The 15,948-nt window shown below is 41.9% G+C and overlaps 1 protein-coding gene across 10 annotated transcripts in view; it reads left to right on the forward strand.

Moving 5' to 3' along the window:
- Pcnx1 (pecanex 1) overlaps positions 1–15,948 on the forward strand; it is a 137,192-nt gene that overhangs the window by 7,258 nt on the left and 113,986 nt on the right. Inside the window, exon 1 of one of the 10 annotated variants that reach the window (XM_087553289.1) lies at positions 8,424–8,497. The gene's annotated coding sequence lies outside the window, so the exon portion shown is untranslated. 10 annotated transcript variants of the gene reach the window in all.

The following is a 15,948-nucleotide window of genomic DNA, read 5'->3' on the forward strand; positions in this document are numbered from 1 at the left end:
TGTGGGGATCCACTACATCCAGTGCTTGGATCCACTACAAGATCAGCTTTACCACTGGGTAGACACCCAAGCAGGGACTCTGCCTTACTACAGAGATCCTTGTTCATCTGTGTTCTTTGCTGCTTTATTCATACCAACCAGGAATTGGAACCAGCCTAGCTGCCCATCTACTGATGAATGGATAATGAAAATGTGGTCTGTTCACACAATGGGATATTACCCAGCTGTTAAGAAAAATGTAGTCATGGATTCGCAGGTAAATGGGTGGAGCTAGAAGCAATCACTTCTCCCTTTTAATATCTTTGCATGTAAAGTTTAGGATAAAAATCAAGCACCTTTACCAAGGCTACATTAAAGCCATTTCTGCCTTTACTTCTGGGTTGTGTAGTTCACCGCTGTGCCAGAGCCATGCGGCCTCCTTTCTTTCAGTTCAGCCTGATAAACTGCGTCCTCTTGAAGGAGCTTTGCACCTGTTGTGTCTTCTCAAAGGAGACTGCCTTCCCTCCTGTTCTCAGGCTGATTGACCTAAGTGTCATCTCACAGAGGCCTAACCCCATAACTGCAAACAGCATCTGTCTTAGTGTCATCACTTCACCTTGTCAGCTTCTTTCATGGTGCTTCACAACCATGTCTTTGTCTCTTTCTTTGCATGCTCATTGTCTGTACTGCTGTACTGTCGTAGCGCTTACAAGCTCAGTGAGGGCAGGGTCGGGTGTGCTAGTACATTATTGTCTGCTCTGGATGAGTGTTTGTTGATTGAAAACTGTGTTACGTATAGGAACCTTCTTTAGGTTGAACACCAAAACTGACCTGGAATAGTTGAGTGCAGAGTGCTGTAGGAGGCTGCATTGTGAGCAGAGTCACGTGTAGAGTTGGTTTCAGTGGCTGCAAGTTAAGAATCAAATGCCATAATGACTCCAGAAAAGCTTGTAAGTCACCCAGTACAGCAACATGTGCAGGTCTTGTGTGTGCAGCCTTGTATATGTATGTAGCAATATGTAAAGTAATGTATGCTAAGTACTCTGTGGAATAATTATCATAAATTAAATGTTCTTAGAAAATTTATGGCTTTGACTCTTTCCTAGTTGCCACCATTATTCATTTTTGTGGTTGATCCTTACCTGTAGAGTGAAAGTTTCCTTGAAACCCTCAAGCCCTGAGTCCAAAGATTCAGAAATTTTAAAGACTAGCAAAACCCATCCAGTAGTTTTCTTAAGATCGGTTCCTTTAGAACCTTAGCTAGCAGGGGCTGAGGATGTAACTCATTGAGCAGTCTTCTTATGGAATCCACATAAGCCAGACCTGGGGTTACAAGACTGTAATCTAACATTCAGGAGGTAGAGGCAGGAGGATCTCCTGTTTACGGTCATCCTCAACTACATAGAGCCTATACCACATGAGTCCCTGCCTCAAAATTAATTACAGCTTCAAAGGCTTAGTCCATTATTATCCTGGCAGGGGACATGCTGGCAGGCATGGCAGGCTTGGTCCTGGAGAAGGAGGTGAGGGTAATCTCTTGATCCAAGGCAAAGAGCAGTAAGACTGGGCCTGGTTTGGGCTTTTGAAGCCTCAAAGCCCACCCCCAGTGACACACCTCCAATATTGAGGCCACATCTCCAACCCTTTTAATCCTACCAGACAGCCCCACACTCTGGTGATTAGCATCTGAATACATGAGCATATGGAGGCCATTCTTCTTTTCTTTTCTTTTTGTTGTTGTTTTTGTTTGGGTTTTGAGGCAGGGTTTCTCAGTGTAGCCCTTGCTGCCCTAGAACTCCCTTTTGAGACCAAGCTGGCCTCAAACATAGAGATCTGCCATCTCTGCCTTCCAAGTGCTGGGAACAAAGGCTTGGGTTACCACTGCCTGAGTAAAAGGGACAAAGTTTGAATGTCAAAACGTGACCAGAAAACAAGCCACTACACTTACTCTGTATGTCTTGACCAGGTACAGACACAGGGATGTACAGAGAAAGTCATGACACTGAAATCCACAGTCCAGATAGACGCGGTTAACTTCTTCTGTATAAATATCCTCATTAGTAAATGCCAGACATTTTAACTTTTAAGTCAGTGAAGCCACAGACTTCCTGGTTAAATCTGCGCTCATAGGCTGGAAAAGAAATAGAAACTCCACTAGTTTCCAACAGTGAAATGGTTTTATGACTTACAGAGGTTTCAGAAATGCTGGAAAGCATTTCATCCTTCACCAAACATAGTTGAACTAAGAGAACCACCTCCCTCTGACTCCCGAGTGCTGTGATCAAAGGCCTGTGACAACACCGCCCATCGAAATGACTCCTTAATAGTGCTGAGAGAAATTACAACATGATGTGTGGAGTGAGACAACCCTTTTCTTGATTATAGGCTACATACTTTATTTTCAATTTTTAGCTCTAAAATTTTTTTGAATTAAGGGGCTGGAGAGATGGCTCAGTGGTTAAGATCTCTTCCAGAGATCCTGAGTTCAAATCCCAGTAACCACATGGTGGCTCACAACCATCTGTAATTAGATCTGGTGCCCCCTTCTGGCTACAAGTGTACATTCAGGTAAAACATACATAATAAATAAATAAATCTTTAAAAAGAAAAAGAAAAAAAAGAGCCAGGCAGTGGTGTGGTGGCTCACGGGCTCAGGAGGCAGAGATGGAACTCTGTGAGTTTGAGGTCAGCCTGGTCTACAGAGTTCAGGACAGCCAGGGTTATACAGAGTTATTTACTTTTTATTATTTTATTTATTCACTTTACATCACAGCTTCCTTCTCCTCCCAGTCCCACCCTCATAAACCCCTCCTCAAATTATCCCCTCTTCTTCTCAGAGAAGCCCCCCACCCCCAGTGTGTACCAACTTGCCCTGGCACATCAAGGCACAGCAGGCCTAAATGCATCCTCTCCCACTGAGGCCAGACAAGGCAGCCCAGCCAGGGGAAAGAGATCCAGAGGCAGGCAGCAGAGTCAGGGACAGTGTCTGCACCGGTTGTTAGGGGACCCACATGAAGACAAAGCTCCACATCTACTGCAAATGTGTAGGAGGTCACATGTTAGCTTTTTAAACCACTTTAGGGTGAATATTGTTGTAGTTGAATATTGGAGCCTTTTGGTCTAAATTCCTACAAATAGGTAAGGGCAAATGCTGGTGGAGGAGGGGCTAAAAGCTGAGGTTCACAAGGTAGGATCCCTCTCACAGTGAGTAAACCTGCCTGAAGGGCAGGGTGTTCCGTGGTGAGAGTGCGGGAGAAGGGGTGGAGGTGTCCAGGTCTTCGAGAGCTGCCTACGCAGTGCTTTCTCCCTTGAGTTGACGATGGATGTGGGATTGTGAACAGGGTTGAGAGCATCTTTGAGACTGGGGAACTTGAGTTCAGAATGTTGAACAGGAATTTTAAGGAGAGAAATGTAGGGTGAATATTTATTTAAAGTTATTCACATAGCTACTGTGTTGTAGGGAGATCCCAAAACTGATTAAGAAATAAATATCCTTGAACAGAGCTCCAAAACCCAGTAACATCTAAAAATGGGTGAGAAAGATAATAATTGCAGGAAATAAAGAGGAAGAGAGATAAAAGAAAGAATATCGAAAAGGAGAGAGTGATGGGAATTTGCCAAGTTGTGCTCCCAAAGGCTAATGGCTGACCTAGGTCTCTATCAGCTGTGTTGAGTGTGGCCTTGTATGCCCTTCTCGCCCCCACTCAGCTCTTTCCAGCACAGGCGGCATTCAATGAAATAGTAAACAAAATATTTCAGTAACATTTTTGTCTTTGATAATAGCAAGAGTTTTTTTTTTAAAGCACTATTTAATTCAAATTTAGTCCTAATTAAAGCTTTGTGCTGCACTGATACGCAGCACACAGCAACTTTGATCTGGTTTTCTCCTAGTTTTGTACTCAGATGATTCTGGGACAAGACTCCCTCATTATATTATTTGGTTTTGTTAAGTCAGATGATTTTCCCTGACTCTTGAGTGTGGCTGGGGAAGGTGAGAAGGATAGATAGATAGATGTGCTTGACACCTGGGTACAGAGTAGCCAGGAAAGCCAAGAACTCAGCAAACATTCTGTAGACTTCCCATTGCCTTTATAAATCACATAGGTGAGCTTTGCTATAGCATAGTGGAGTGAGTGTTGGGATTCTGGTTCTCTCGGGTGCCTCTCTAAAGTTGGGGTGTGCCTGCGAGTTCTGTGGTAGAACGGGGAAGCTGTGGGCACTCCTCTTAGAACTCCTGTCTCTAAGAACTTGTACAGTTGATGCCAGACTCTAACTTTGTGTCAAGATAAGAAAGAAAAGAAAACCCAGGGAAAGAAGCCATTTCCTTTTTGAGGTTTTCTGGCAGGGTGAAAGAAAGTTCCATTCTGTAGAGCTTTGTGTACACCAGGTAGAACCCTGAGAGCCAGCTGATCTGCAAGCAGCCAGGAAACCTAGTCACAATTTGAGAAGCCTGAATTAGGAGCCACCTCACTTCCTTTTCCTCCCTCTCCCTCTTGTTACTGGGCTGTCTAGACACAAACTAAACAGGTCCAGCCACCTGCTGCTCCTCCTTAGAACTTCTTATTTTGGCATAGCTTAGGGTTACAGAAAAGTTACAGGACAGTGCACTCTCTATAGGGTCATAGAAAAGTTATGGGACAGCACACTCTCTATAGGGTCATAGAAAAGTTATGGGACAGCATACTCTCTATAGGGTCATAGAAAAGTTATAGGTCAGCGCACTCTCTGTGTACCTTTCCCAGCTAACTTTTTATCAAGTGCTTTATGACCACAGTGTACTTATCAAGAAAAGGCTTTAGCATTGGTTCTGGGTGTTAATGGACCACTCACTCTGTGTAGATTTTGCCAGTTGCCTTTTCTACTCCAGGAATTGTCCCAGACCTCTGTACTATATCATCTTTAACTTGGTTTTTCCCTCTCTTTCCTCACTGACAGGCTGGGGTTATAGTCTTTGAGGATTTGTACAATTTATAACACTTTTCCAAATGTATCTTTTTATAGATGTTTATGTCTGTGATGGGTACATTTCAAGTGGACATATAGAATACTCTGAACATTTTTGAATAGGGTACTACTATCCTGTAGTACTAGGCTACTTGAAACAGATATTTACCATATGCAGAAGACTCCAAAATGAACAGTCTTGACACCCTATTCCTGGCAGAATGGGCACCTGTGTCTTCGTATGTAAAGTCTGGCTTCTTAATTTATAAATTAAAGGTGATGAGCCTAGGGAATGTCCTAGTGTCCTGGAGGGTTCTCTTCTAGGCTGTTTCCTGCAGGCTTAGTCTCCATGCTAGGGTAATCCATACATGTAGGAGAGGCGCTGTGTGCCCTATGCTGGATCTTGTGCTTTGCTCTTTGTGCTGTTTGGTTTCCTAACCTTCCTACCAGGCAGATGGATCTGTTCTGAAGAAAAGATTGTTCATTAAACGAGTCTATGCGTTTGAGTATAATGTTTTACAGTTGTCCAGTATTTTATTGTTAAGTGTTCAGCAAGGCACTTTTTAAACCTGAGAAGATGATGGTGCTGTAAGGGTACCATCTTGGAAAAGTGTCGGAGGCAGTGATGAGAGCAGACTGGGAAGTGCAGACGAGCCAGCTACCATGTGCACTCAGCCCTGGCTTTCCGTATGCTGGTTGTGCTGTGTTAGACAGCGTTTCCTTAAGCATCTCTGACCTCATGCTGAAGCAGGATGAGCTTGGCAGGTGGTAAATAGAGGTTTGAAAACCCGTTTTTCTTTTTGGCATTTTAGTAATGTGAAATCCTCAATTTGAAGATGCTTTGAGAAGACAAGAAAAAGTATAGCTAATCTGCAAAGATTATAGAAAGACATTTGAGTTTGTCCATTATGGGCACGGGGATATGGAAACACATGTGCTACCGAAAAATAAGCTTAGTCTTATGTTCCTACCATCTTAGAGATTTCAGATGAACAGGGAGTTACAGAATACTACAGGTTCACTTAGGTCTCCATCTAGATTCCATGTGGGCTTTGAAAAATCCTGGTTACTTGAACTGTACGACCAGTTTCCACACATGGCATCTCACAGGACTCACTGGAAAGTGTGCTGCCCCGATACTCACCCTTGAGCTCAGACCTGGAGCCATCTCTTTAGTCCTGTTTACAACTGACTTTTTTTTTTTAAAGATTTATTTATTATATTTATTATATAGAAGTACACTGTAGCTGTCTTCAGATACAAGAAGAGGGCATCAGATCTCATTACAGATGGTTATGAGCCACCATGTGGTTGCTGGGATTTGAACTCAGGACCTCTGGAAGAGCAGTCAATGCTCTTAACCACTGAGCCATCTCTCCAGCCCTACAACTGACATTTTAAAAGTCTAGGCCAGCTAAACTATTCTATTTCACAGGTTTGTTTAATTGTGCCTCTCCCCTCAGTCTCTAGAGTTCCTGTAAACTTCAGCCATATTTTATTGTCCAGAGTTGCAGTTGGAGAATTATCATTTGTAATGTAATTCTCATTTCATTGTAGATTTATCATCTGCCTTTGATTTAGTGATCTTTCTCTATCAGGGTCAAATGCTACAGTGTTTTGTGCATTATGCTTGTCAGCGTCACTCAAGATCCGAGTGTCCTTGCTTTCCTTCCTTAGATAGGTCCAGGTAAATTCCCACAGCCTAGCCACTCTGGTTGCATGCCCTGCCCTTCGTCCCTGTGAGAGTGTCACCTGTACCCAGCACAGCTAGAGTGGGGCCATCGCTGGCATAGGCAGACTGTTCTCCTTCTGGCTCCTTTCAGATGAGCCCACTCATCTGCCTTAGAAGAGTCTGGAGCTTTGTGGCTGTTGTTGTGACATTTAGTTTATCATGATCTACTTGAGCATTGCTGGCCTGTGACACAGGACACAGTCTCTGTACAGTTTCTCATAGCTTAGAGCCGTCAATAGTGTAAAACAAAATTGTAACTAGGAAATAACTTATCTGAGTGTTGTTTTTCTCTACCTCAGTGTATCAGTCTCTGGAGAACAATCCTGGGTGTATGTCTTTTGAAAAATGCCAAAACAAAACCCCTACGTACACACAGCAGCAAAGCCCTCGTGTGACCGTAGAGAATACTCGCCTACCCTGGGAGGTCTTAGTCCTTGTGAGTGCTTCCTGCTTAGTTCCAATTTAACTTTAATGCGTGTGTGTGCATATGACATAGTGCATGTGGAGGTCAGCAGACAACTTTGTGGAGTTCTTTTCCTTCTCTCTTCCGTTCTCCCTTTTTTCTGTTTGATAGAGGCTCACTCTCTGTAGCTCAGGCTGGCTTAGTATTTGCTCTGCAGACTTGGCTGGCTTCAGAGGTCTGCAGCCTCTGTCTCCCAGTGCTGTATTACAGGCCCAGCTTTTGCCTTTTGTGCTTACTTGATTCTAGAGGTTATTTTGCGTTCTCAGGCTTGGTGACATTCACCTGTTGAGCCATCTTGCTAACCCCAATTTTCACTTCTTTGGTTATCCTGTTTTTGTTTTTGTTTTTCCATTATTGCTACACATCTCTATTAAATAACATTGGAGATAGGGACACTTTTGTCTTGTTTCTTACCACAACAGGAAGTTTTGTATTTTAAAGGGAATTCTAACGTTTTGTTTGGACTATTCCTTCCTTACTGTGTTACAGAGTCATCAGTTTTCTACTCGCTTCGCAGTCTCAGGCTAATGTTGGGTTCTACCAGTCTTAGCTATGGAGTCTATTTTTAAGTTCCTGTTCAGTATCTCTAAACCACGTGTGGTAGAGGTCTGTTTGCTGGTCCTTGTCATGTCACTCTGAGTATAAACATTATTGAAAACATAAATCTTTATTATGCTGTTGTGTACCCATGCACTGTTCTTTCAGGTTTTCTAGTGTAAGCCTCAGCACAGCCTGCTAGGAGTTAGATGGCTGGTACAGGCTTTCAGAGCTCCTCTGCCATAGTAAGTCTTCTTTCTATGTCAGGACTCCCACCATGGCCACCTTGAGTCCTTCTGTTTTATATATAAAATCATGCGTGATGCTTCTTACTCATGTGCTCCTGCATGCCAGCCTGTGACTGGATTGGAATGATCGGAATGCCCCCTAGTTGTTTGCAGTATATGTTCTGAATCAAGAGCTCTCAGAGCTGTCGTTTCCATCACCATCTGTGTATCTATCCTTAATTCCAGCTTTGCTTCTTGACTAGCGTATTATGTGGATAGTGCGGGAGTCCATTTGTAGACTGCACTGCCCTCCCGGGCTTTAGTTATGGCCTCATACACTTACAGTGAGATCGTTCGTCTCAGTGATCATCTGGGATGGGGGTTAGCCGTGTTCTGTGACACTTTATAAATGGAGTTATTAAACTTTAATGTCCTTTCACTTACTGGTCTAATGTGGGTCTTTCCCTGCTGTGTTTAGACTAGTTATGAACTCCTCTGTCCACCGCTGCCACCATTGCGCCTGCTGCTTCATCCCAGCTACAGAGATGCAGCCTTGTGTATATCCTGTCCAGCTCAGTTTGATACACACAAGATCAGAATTGCCAGTGCTTACACGTAAGTGGCAACACCTAGCTATGTGTTTCCAGGATAGGAGCTTTTGGAAAAGATTTTAACATGATTTTGGTATGGGGAGTGTCACGGCTTCTGCTGGATACATGCTTAGGACAGTGTTCAGCATCCTGTAATACAGAGGACACCACCTCATACCAGAGGTCATGTGAATGAAAGTGTCAGCAGTGCTAGAGCATTGCCATATATGGCTATCAAGAGAGCAAAAATCAGTTCTTGGGTGTGTGTGTGTGTGCGCGTGCGTGTGTGTGTGTGTGTGTGTGTGTGTGTGTGTGTGTGTGACATAGATCTTAGTGTTTTTTAAGTATAAAGTTCAGAGAGATGTATGCACAGTACATACAGATATACAAGCATATATGTGGTACAGAGAGATATATGCACAGTACATACAGATATACAAGTATATATGTGGTACAGAGAGATGTATGCACAGTACATACAGATATACAAGCATATATGTGGTACAGAGAGATGTATGCACAGTACATACAGATATACAAGCATATATGTGGTACAGAGAGATGTATGCACAGTACATACAGATATACAAGCATATATATGGTACAGAGAGATGTATGCACAGTACATACAGATATACAAGCATATATGTGGTACAGAGAGATGTATGCACAGTACATACAGATATACAAGCATATATGTGGCATTAGACTTTCAAGGGGCCAACGTGATGGCAGAAGAAAATGTCTAAAAGGTTTGTTTGTTTGTTTGTTTGAGACAGGGTTTCTCTGTGCAACACAGCCCTGGCTTTACTGGAGCCTGTTCTGTAGACCAGGTTGGTCTTGAATTCACAGAAATCCACCTGCCTCTGACTCCTAAGTGCTGAAATTAAAGTCATGTGCTACCACCACCTGACTTTTTTATTATTATTTTGGTCTAAAAGGTTTTTTAGAAGAGCTTTACTAGGGGGAAAAAAAGGGTTTAAAAACCCTGTCTTGGTAGACCATCCAGTTGGTGGTTAAAAACTCAGGCTGCGATAGGTCACTGTGGTAGCTCAGTGGGTAAACACTGCCAACCAAGTCTAATGACCTGGGTTTGATTCCTGGGCCCATAAGGTAGAACAGGAGAACTGAGACTTGCAGGTTGTCCTGTAGCCTCCTATGTGAATTTACTGTAAGTAAATAAATATGATCAAAAAAAAAAAAAATCTTGGGCTTTAGCGACAGACTGGATATAATCCTGTCCTTGTCTTTTTACTGGTTATGGGCAAATGATTTTATAGCCTGAGTTTGCTATCTGTAAAATTGGAGATAATAGCACTACTTTCTTCAAAGGATTATCCTGAAATAAAACACCAGATTAGTCATCATAAGGGCTCCAGGGTAGGACAGCTTGTGTTTATTACTGTGTAAGCAACCCTTAGAGAAGTGCCTGAGACTAACGTGTGCCCAGGGATAACGGGTGCACCAATCACAGGGTGAGGCATGGAGCATGCCCAGGTTTCTCTAATGGGAACTTGCGGCAGTGAGTATGCCACGCCATAGCTTCCTTCCTCCCACCCCCTGGGTAGGCACTTCACGTGTAACTCCCTTCAAATCTGGTATGTGATACCTTGTCCGTGTTAGTATTTCCTCTTAAAGTAGACCTGGAATATGGGGTAACATCATTCTACTGCAGACAGACTGAGTGAGTTTCAGACAGATGTGCTATAAAGAAGATAAATGGGTTCTGGTCATAGTCTTAGGAGTGCTAATGTACTTCTGATTTATGAATCTTACTGGCTTTCATTTTGTGTTAGAATTTTAGCTTACAGTCTACTTCACTGAATTTTAATGAAGCAAGAATATAATCAAATAACTCAATAATCCTTGTTAATATTTTAAATTTTTTCTACTCAATAGAGTTTGGATTTTTTAATGTAATTGTAAAAATTAATTTATCATAACTTGCAGTCCTCTGATGTCATTCGTGCATGATTGCATAGTATGTTTACAAGAACATACTTATACTTCTGTCTGAAAGCAGGCTCTCATTTTATATGCATAAAATAAGCCAGTTACAATGTAAATAATACAAATGGCATGTTTTGAGGGATAGGAACCAGAGGACCTGGCTGCCATCGATGTTATGTTGACAGAGTGTTAATGAATGCTTAATCTCTCTTACTCTAAGTCCTGAAAAATTGTTTCTGTTGAATACATCAGCAACTGGTGTGAAGTTGTTGAAGTCAGACTTTATGAAATAGCTTCTGGTCCTTTTATTTGCCATATGGAAATTCAGTCTTGATTTATCTAGGGATTTACTTAGACTGATGCTGCTGCTGCAGGAGTGATGACTGTGCCGTTATGTCGTCCTGATTTACAGAAGGAGGCAGTCATGAAGAAAAGTCTTGGTGTAGGACACCCCCACACTCTTTCCAGATGGTTAGGTTTGCTCAGAAACCCACCCGGATGTAAATCAGAACATTATTGAACCTCCTGAGTTGCTTCTCACAGAACAGTTCTCAGGCCTGAGTTCGGGATTGATGTGGTGTAGTCTCTGAATGTTACCCACTGAACGATAGCTACAAAGGGTCCTCGTTCTCAGGCTCTCTTGGATGCATGGATACCTTTACCTTACGGTTTTATTTGCTCAGTTGTAACTAACTCTCAGATGTGTCAGCTACTTGGAGTTACTCTAGGTTTGCTAAGGCTTCAGGACGGTCTCATCAGAAACCACTTCAGTTCAGAAAGGATTTTGAGTCACTGATCCCATTACTAAGTTTATGCTGTTGGGCTTGTGCACTTACAGGCTTCTTAGTGATAGTCGATCTTGAAAAAGGATCCCACAATGTGGTGCTGCAGCCTTTGACAAACCTTTTTAGATTGGAATTGTTTGGAGGCCTTTGGAAATACTCACAAGTTGTTTATTGTTCTTTGTTCTCTGTAATAATTTAAAGATAGTTTTGGAAACAGGAGAAGATGTGCTGTGAAAAAAGTGTTCCACTCTCCGCCCTCTAGCTATGATCTTGCAGAATTTCACTTCTCATCTGTCATGTTAACCACACAGTTGTCCCTTGGTATTCTCATCTGTCATATTAACCACACAGTTGTCCCTTGGTGTTCTTATGGGATTGATTCCAGGACCTTTCCGTGCCCAGCACCCTTTCCATATAATGTTTGTATACTGTAAGACTGCATCACATACCATAACCTTGGGCTTTTTTATCTGCGCCCAAGTTTCCAGATAACAACTCAGGCTTATGAATAAATGCCCAGGCCTTAAGCTTGGGTGCCTGTAACTTATATAACCCATTTAAACTATTCTTTGCCACAAGGTACTTACCTCTCCTCAGTTTCATGTGTCCAGTTTCCTCAGAGTCCAGGGCAAATCTTTTCACCTGACTACTCACAGATTTCTGATCTCTCTGCCAAATGTCTCCCCTTCTAGCCCTGCCAGTCGCTAATAGACCATTAGATTTTTATTGGCAGGTGATGCTTCCTTCCACACAGTACACAAAAGATCCCTACATCTCCCCCTTTTGGTCCAATATCCATGTTGGAGGCTTTCTTTCTCCAGCATGAATAAACTGTACAATAACAATTATGAAAACTGTCAGGTGAGAAGACATTCACAGTATCCACCCATACGCATTTGGCAACTTTGGAGAAAGTGCTCCCTTATCTAGGTGAGTTCAGACATTTATCAACCTACTTTCAACTACTTTTGACCTAAGAACATTTTCCTAAATCCTAAACAACTCCAGCTTGTATGTGAGACTAACAGTATGTTAAAGATGTTTTATTAGTAAAGGCTCCTGACAGTAACCCCATTCTACTTCAAAGAAGATGAGATTTTTTCTGTCTCGTCCTCACTCCCATTGGAGACCTGAGCATGCAGGAGGCAGTACAGGCCAGCCGCTCCCAGGACTGTAGAAATGACAGGAAAGACTGGCTGCCTCCACAGGCCCTTCCCTCAGATCTCTTTGAGTTGTTGGGACATCATCTTCAGCCTTCTCGCCAAAACATTTGACAGACTTTTCTGTGAGGGAGAAATTATGAAAGTCTGCTTATTGACCTTGCAAAGCCCCACAGCCGACTTCTTCTGACTCCTGCTTGTCCACAGAGTGGACAGCGTGCTGTCATCAGTTGAAACAGCAGCAGTTCCTTGCCCAGTGGCTAGCTTGCCACTTTTGAAGCAAACTTCATATGGAGGTTCTTCGATGCTCATCTTTTATTATTACTTAATTTTTTTATTTACACCCCAAATGTTGGCCCTCCTCCCAGTCCCCGCTCGCAGGGTTCCTCCTCCTCCTTTCATCATGTCCTTTGAAGTGGAATGGGGTTGCTGTCAGCCGCTGATGTGTCTCACTGTCCAAAAAAACAGGCCTTTATAAAACATCTTTAAATGCCATAGTCTATAGATCTGTGAGGTTTTAAAGACCATCATCTATCTATAGTGTATCTGAATTGCTGTTTCTAGCTATTTACTATCTGTTCAACCTAGGAAGCATATTTTTGTAACTAAATTAGATTTGTAATTAAATTTAGATGACTATGGTCATCCAAAATGACCATAAGTTGGTTGACTAACTACTAACTTCAATTTCTTCATTATCCTTCACAGTTTGTAATAGCAGCTTTCAAAAGGACTAGAACTTAACATTGTATTTTTTAAGAATCACACAGGCACAATCCCTTAAAGAAGAGTAGAGAAGGCAAAAGAAATAAGATAGAGGTCCTCTTCGAATCTGAAGGCACCTCATGTGCATCTCATAATTTCCTTTCTACCAGAGCCAATTCATTATCAGCCTCAGCTGATAATTTTCGGTTTGAAATAAATTACTTAGCTCTTGAGTAGTTAATCCAGTTGTGGGTCTTAACCTCTCAAAGAGGCCAATTTGGAGGCCAAGATTTTGGTTAGATTATGGTTATATCTGCTCCAGTGTCTACTAAACCTTCATTTTCATTATCACTTATAAATAACTTTAGTTTTGGTCTCTGATCATCTATAGAAGTTTGCAAAAATACTTGTTTCTAGGTCCCTTCTGGGTTTTTTTGTTTTATCTATAGAAACTGCTCTTACTTTTGATAGCTGGTGTTTTAATGTCTGTTTTCAGGGCAGTATTGCTTAAGTGTTTTGCAGATGAGTTCCTCTGATGACCAAAGATGGCTGATCTGGATTTGATAATGGGGGCTGAAAAAGGACCCCCTCCCCCTGGGTGTTTCCCAACAAGGGGTTATCCTTTCTCTTTCTTGTTGATCAACTTCCATTAACCCAGTGTTGGCCCAGGTTTCACCTTCTACATATTCCAGAAGGCATAGGCCTGCTCTCAAAACTACTTTGGTTCTTTCTATAATTCTTTGTTAAATGACCTTGTTCACCTTGTTCACCTTGTTCATTTGAGAGTTTGGGTTTTTCTCAAAACCTTTAGCTCTCATTTCTCTATTAAAGTCATATGATGAGATCTATTATCAGTCATATTTCTAATCCGTCCATCAGTTGTGCCCATCTTACCTTTAAGGCCCGATGATCCTCTTGCACTCAGCATTAGCATTTTTGTTAAGATTTATTTATTTATTTTATGTATGTGAGTACACTGTCATGATGTCTTCACACACACCAGAAGAGGGCATAAGATCCCATTACAGATGGTTGTGAGCCACCATGTGGTTGCTGGGATTTGAACTCTGGACCCCTGGAAGAGCAGTCAGTGCTCTTAACCACTGAGCCATCTCTCCAGCCCTAGCATTTGCATTTTTAAAAGTTAAAGATTCAGTTACTGCTTTCATAGCTTCTGGATCTATAAATTCCTTCTATTTACACCTGCACTCAGTCTTGATAAAAAGTTAGTGAATGTTTCTTTTGAATAATCTGAGCAAATAGTTCATCTTTCTCCTATTTCTTCAGCCTTGTCCCAGTCATTAAAGCTGCCACATGCCGAGGTGGCTTCGTCACATATCACTTGCATCTGTACCTCAGCATGGAGACCCTCACCTAATAGCTGATCTTGAGAATTATTGATACCTCTAGCCCGTTTTCTGTTCCATTTCTCAGTCCTCTTCTCTCCACCGTGAACGCCATTGTGACTGCGGACCAGGTTAATGTTGCTGTTTTCATTGTTCCAGTCTGGGGGATTAGTCTACTTTGAATCACCCAAGAATTTAACATCTGCTTTTTGAATAGTTTTTTGAATCTGGCATGCATATCTACAGGATGCCATCCACATTCTTCATACTCTAGGTTTCCAGCATCTGCTGACATTCGTTGTACAGTAACCGGATAAGCTAAGATTAGTTTTCTAACAACCTTTGGCTGACTTTCCTGATTTTTATTAAATGGTGGTTCAAACGGCTCTGGCCTTGTTCCCTCTATCTCTAGTATCTTCCTCAATTTTATTTATAATTTTTCTAATTTTTCTTCTAAGGCCTGTCTTCGTCATTCATATTTCTCTTTTCCTTGTATCTCTACTATCTTAGTATCTTCTTCATTTTTATTTGTACTTTTTTTCTAACTTTTCTTCTTACGCTTGTTTCCATTTTTCACATTTCTCTTTTTCTTGTATCTCCAAAATCTTTCTTTGAGAAGATACAAGAAGCTATCATGGCTATCAAGATTGGAATAATTACTAGCATTCTCAATTTCAGTTAGGTAATTTATCTACTTCTCTTTTGTTTCTATCTTTAAGCCTTTGACTTTTCTCTCAGAGTGCCAATACATCTGCCAAATGTCCCACCTTCTAATCTGCAGCTAGAGGTATAAATATTTTATGGAGTAGCATAAGTATGGGGTACAAACATAAGATAGTAGCTGGTATTCCTAATAATTCATTTGAATTAGAGAAAAAATTGAGAATTAAAACTATCAATTTGTTGCCTTTATGGAAGATGTTTTCTAAGTTCTTTAGAATTTCCTAGCCAGATCTGTCTCTGATGTTAATCTGACCTATTGTGTGGTTGGACTTGGACCATTTTCCCTTATGGTAAAGTATGCTTGAACCTCAACATTGGGCCAGTGTTTGTCTTTTGCCTGTGTAGTGTCATGGTTGGAGGAAAACATCTAACTAGAATGCTTTACCCAACCCCCAGAAGAGAGGCTGGCAAGAGGGCCAGGTCCCCAGGGTCACACCTGATGCTCTCAGGACCTTTTCTAGGTCCCTTGGAGGCAGCATATGTGTGACAATTGGAAGGCCTATTGAAAACAGTCTTACCTCAGCTCCTTGTTTTCTAAGTTTGCAGGCGATATTTACTGAGCCTCCCTCCAACAGTCTTTCCTTTAATCAGGACCAGAGGTGGTCTAGCTGTGAACCTGAATTGCACACATTGCAGGATTCTCTTTTCTGCCCTTCTTGTGAGTAAGTCAAAAGTGACACAGTGGTGGCATACACTTCCCCCCCAGCTGCATAGCTCCAGGCACACAGTAGATGAAGCACAGTATTCTTTCCGCCCAGCACAGTTCTAGGTGCCCAGGAAAAAGTAGAAGACAGAGCTAAGTGCCCA

Source organism: Rattus norvegicus, chromosome 6, assembly GCF_021556685.1.
Source record: "Rattus norvegicus strain SHRSP/BbbUtx chromosome 6, alternate assembly SHRSP_T2T, whole genome shotgun sequence".
NCBI classification, from domain to species: Eukaryota; Metazoa; Chordata; class Mammalia; order Rodentia; family Muridae; genus Rattus; species Rattus norvegicus.